This window comes from Candoia aspera, chromosome 2 (genome assembly GCF_035149785.1).
Source record: "Candoia aspera isolate rCanAsp1 chromosome 2, rCanAsp1.hap2, whole genome shotgun sequence".
Classification (NCBI taxonomy): Eukaryota; Metazoa; Chordata; class Lepidosauria; order Squamata; family Boidae; genus Candoia; species Candoia aspera.
The window spans coordinates 249,172,190-249,177,005 of NC_086154.1; the positions used below are offsets into that span (position 1 = coordinate 249,172,190).

The 4,816-nt window shown below is 40.1% G+C and overlaps 1 long non-coding RNA gene across 3 annotated transcripts; it reads right to left on the reverse strand.

Annotated features, from left to right (window-relative positions):
- Nucleotides 1-291: 291 nt before the first annotated feature.
- LOC134491789 (uncharacterized) lies at nt 292-3,570 on the reverse strand. 3 transcript variants are annotated; one of them, XR_010067359.1, is made up of 3 exons: nt 3,330-3,570; nt 2,603-2,693; nt 292-535 (listed from the first exon to the last, which is right to left on the reverse strand). It is a non-coding gene; the product is annotated as an uncharacterized LOC134491789 (long non-coding RNA). The 3 variants fall into 3 exon arrangements; XR_010067360.1 differs by having other exon boundaries at nt 2,603-2,696; XR_010067361.1 differs by lacking the exon at nt 3,330-3,570 and adding an exon at nt 3,064-3,127 and having other exon boundaries at nt 2,603-2,696.
- Between the last annotated feature and the right edge of the window lie 1,246 nt (nt 3,571-4,816).

The window sequence follows — 4,816 nt, forward strand, 5'->3', positions numbered from 1 at the left end:
TTTTGTAGCTTGAAGCCCAACAATTTTAGATGGTTTTTCTCATTGGGAGACTGTCTTGATATTTAAATCCTTTTGGCTTGTATTTCCAGGCTTGGTTGCAGAGGACATTCCATTCCTCCTCCGCCTGCCCACCACCAGCCCCAATGTGATGTGATGATATTACCGGCATAATATCCATATAAGAGTCAAGGGCAGGTTCCATCTTGCTGTGCTGTGTGTTATTGGGTTGTGTATACAACCCAACCTCTTTTTATACAACAGATCCAGTAGTTAGATTTATGCTGACATATATGAGAGTTTGAAGGAATGCTTTATATTTTGGGAGATTGGCTGAAGCTGATGCAGGCACCAGCATGAACCATTAAGGGATGGAGCAATGTGGCTCATGGACTGACAATTATAGCTGTGCTTTTGGCACACTGAAAGATGAAAGCAGGGTGCCATCTCCTCAGATAAGCTTCTTCTGGTCCAAAGGCTTCACTTGACTTTTCAGTGGTGGTCAGAGTGAGGGCAGGATACTCCAAACTGGGCAGAGCTAGGGCAAAACAAAATGTGATTTAATTCGAATAAAATTAAAGTTAATGTGATCACTTCCCAAATATTTAATTTTTTTCTTCTCCCTTCCATCACATAAAAAGGTACACTTTGTTAGAAATATTTGGAACAGCTCTGAAGCTAAATGCAAGGCATGACACATACCTATTTACAGACTTCTGGGATAAAAACACACTTTTTAGTTGGCTATGCTCATGCACCTGCCTTTAATCTATGACTTTAGCAACATTTGGTAGCCATGGAGGTCCTACATCCTGGTTTAATGGGGCCATCTTTCCTGCAATATGGGAAGCTTGTGTTATGTAAATCGGTGTTTCTCAACCTTGGCAACTTTAAGATGCTGCCTGGGGAATTCTGGGAATTGAGATCTACCCATCAGATTGAGAAACACTGATGTATTATTATTCCCCAGCTCAGGGCTACGATGGGCCTTCAAGAAATGCATTGGTTGAGCAGCTTAAGAAACAGCCTTGCAGAATTTTATTCCTCAGCCTCAGTCTTTTTACACTTTCTAGATTTCCAAAAAAAGTGTACTTAGAGCTGGTTTGTATGAACAAGTAACCTGGCCCACAAGCACAGAAATGTAATCAACAAGTTCTCTTCCCTCCAGAAATAACGTTTTTAACAGGAAAACCACGTGCATCACAAAAGTGATAAAGCAACCAAAGGGGGAAAATGCAGACTCCACCTAAACTTGCGTCTGAAACAATCCGCTTCTCCTGTTCATCCTTATTAGAAGAGGAAATTAATCTCACTTTGGTGGTGATAGTGTTCTTGCACTTCTGTCTCATAAAAATAATGGTGCACTAATTGGCACAGCTACATAGGCAACAGCAATGACCAAAGAACCAAGACCTGAATCTCCCCTATCTGCTTTTTCTTAATTAATAACTGAGTTAGGGGGTTCACAATTCTAACTCTTGGTGTTGACAGGTTTATTTCTTCTCACAGAAAGTCAATAAATATATTGTTCCCCTAAATATATTGCCACAAATATAAGGGCTTTTTATTCTGAACAAAAGTTCACTTCCCCTTTCTATTTACAGTCTAGTGGTATGAACCACTATATTAATATTCACCTTGATACCAGCAAAAGTGGTCTGCGTAAATTTGGCAGACATAGGTTTGGAACCTAGTTATCCAAATATTAGAGCAATATTTACTGAAAAAAGTCATAGTGACCTGTGGCTCAGGCACTAATTAAAGCATGCAATCAGATGGCTGTCCAATCTCTGACTGAACACACCCAAGGTTTTTTTGTGTGTGTGTGTCTGTTAGAAGCACCTACCAAGGCGCTTCGGTATTGAAAGGATTTGCCGGTGACGTCACCGTTGCCCGGGGAACGCCTGAGGGGGCTCCTTTCATGTCCCTGTTATTTTTCCTACCAAAGTGGTACCTATTCATCTACTTGCATTTGCATGCTTTTGAACTGCTAGGTTAGCAGGAGCTGGGACAAGCTGATGGGAGCTCACTCCGTCATGTGGCTTGCACTCTCGGGTTTCAGACTGCCAAGCTGCCAACCTTAATGGTCCTCTGACTCAGCGTCTTAACCGCTGAGCCACCGTGGCCCCTAACACATCCAGTGTTAGGAATGCTTATGTATCCTATCCTTCAAAGAACTATAAAAGTGAACCCACCCAATAAACATATTCCAAGCTAATTCAGACTCTGTAGAAGAAGCATAAAATTCAGGGCCAGTTCATATACCTTTGTGTAATAACACAGTTGCTACTGAAATGTCTTTCCCCATGTTCTAAGTTCCAGATGGCTGGAAGTCCATGCCTCTAATTCTATGGCCCAGTCATCCCATAAAGGAGTAAATTTGAGCATTCTTCAGTGACACGTAACTCTTACAGCAAGGAAGTTATTTTTGGCAGCAACTAAGTCATCATAGTTGAATTGGGACTAAATATCCCCACCTGGCATCCTTGTTCTATTTTAAATCCCTTGATTCCAATGAGTATTACTACTTTCAATTATTTTCCCCAATTCCCAATCTATTCTAGAGAACATGGAGGAAGAGAGAAAGAGAGGTAGGAGTACCTACAAGATGTGATCTTGCAAACTGATGGTTTACAATATCCTTAATCTGCTGTTCTGCCAAAATAACCTCTTTGAATGCTATTTGATGTGTCCCACTGCTTAAATAAGAAAGGAGAACTGTTACAGATCTCCTCTTCCAAAGAGAGCTCATTATTTTATGAACTGAAAATGATTTCTGCCAATTTGCTTTGTTTCTCATATAATATTCATTAACCAATATCTCAACTGAATTGAGATAAAATAAAGGGCCACAAGGTAACAGAAGGTCCTTTTCCCCTGCCTCTACAATAATCCTCTGAGCTACAAAAATTTACCAGTTTGCAGAACTTTTGTTTTACAAAACAAAACAACAACAACAGACCTTGTTCTTGTTCACTGGTTTGCTTTTGGCTCTTCCCATAGATTTTTAAAATTTGAAATCACAAGGTGACAAGGAACTACTCAATTGTCTTTTGAAAGGCTCACCTGTGATGGTTTGTGGGAAAGACCTTGGGAGACTGGGCCAAGAGATGCTGCCAAAGGAATAAGAGACAGCATAGTCCTCAACTGGATAGTGGGTGGGGCAAGAGGCTCAGAAGGGATCCTCCCTAGTTTCTTGGGCTGTAAAGGAGACAGGAGGGAGGATTGTTTTTTCAGACTTGCAAGATTCTGTCAATGTAGCTTTACAATAAAGTAGAAGTAGCTCATCTGGTTGTGATTCCTATCTGGTTTACCCTACTAGGCAGAGACACTTGATCTCTTTCTTCTTTCTCACCCAATGTGAATTTTCCTCCAATACAGTGGCAGCCAGGCTTTTGAGAATTTGTTTTCTCATTCAATCTCTGAAACACAGATTAAAGATCTGATAGAAAACAACTCTGCCTGGCTTTTACAGTTACTCAGCCACAAACTCAGATTTTTAACTTTCCTTTCAAGCTAGAGAAATATTGTTTTGCCCCCAACCTATCATTTACATTACCTACTTTTGAACTTGGTCCATCAGTGTTCTCGTGGGACTTAGCTACTGTAGCTTCCTAGAATATGATGTCATTTTTTAAGGCAGCTTTTTTCAATCTTTTGACCCTGGAGGAACCCTTGAAATGTTTTTCAGGCCTTGGGGAACCCCTGCACATTTAGGCTCATATATAAACCAGAAGTTACAAAATTATTCTATTTGTTTCATGTGTAGGCCTGTATATATGCATTAACAGTGTTCTTAAACTAAAAATAAAGAATGAAACTTACTTCTTCAATATGAAGTTGCCCAAATTTGAAATCATTTTTTAAATAAATTGTGATCTCCTAGGCAACCCCTAGTGACCTCTCATAGAACCCTAGGGCTCCACCAAACTCTGGTTGAGAAACCCTGTTTTAAGGAAACAAAGCTGGTTAAATTGTTGTTGGAGAGCCATGTCTTGGGATCCATATCTGTCAAGACCAGGATCTCAGCAAATAGCCAAAAAGATGAGCAGAATCTTCAGCAGAGAACAGAAAATGAGCAGCTGCTGAAGATTTGGGGTTGCAGGGCTCTGCTGAGAGACAAATAGGAGGCAGATGGGAAGAATGCAAACATCAAAGCTATTGTGAAGGAGAAATCTGGCAATTTTAAAAATGTAAAGACCAAGAACAATGCAGTTTTCAATGAGGGAGAAACCCATTCAAAGTTGTGGTGGGAAAACTTGATTCTTAGTCCATAAAAAGGCATTAAAGGTTGCCTTGTCTTGAGGATAAGAGACTTCAGAAGTCTGGCAAACATAGGAAGAGATGTGCTTCAGGGTGTTTCTAAATCTTTTTGAATGTGTAAATGACAGATAAAAGTGAGCTTTATTGTACTTGGCACAGTGCCTGAGATTATAACAAACTGCTCCCCTATTAAATGTCTTTTTTCCCCCCTCAACTACAAATACATGTTTCAGATCCCCCAAAAACCCAATAGGGAAGATAAACTGGGAAGTCCATTAAAGAGAAGGCAAATCCTTCATAATGGAGACTTGGCAAACTGGCACACTTTACAAGTAGCTAAAAAACTGGTATTGTTATCTGAAATAATAACTTTGTAATAATAACTCAGGCCCCACCCAAGTAGCTGTCCCACTGTTGAAGGACCAGCAAAGTTGGGGTGTCTACTTTGTCAAGATGGTGGCTGCAATTGTACAAAGTTCCATCCTTCAGTCCTCCAGTTATTCTGGTTACAGAACATTTATTTTCCCTTATTAAAACATAATGAAATGAGAGCTAC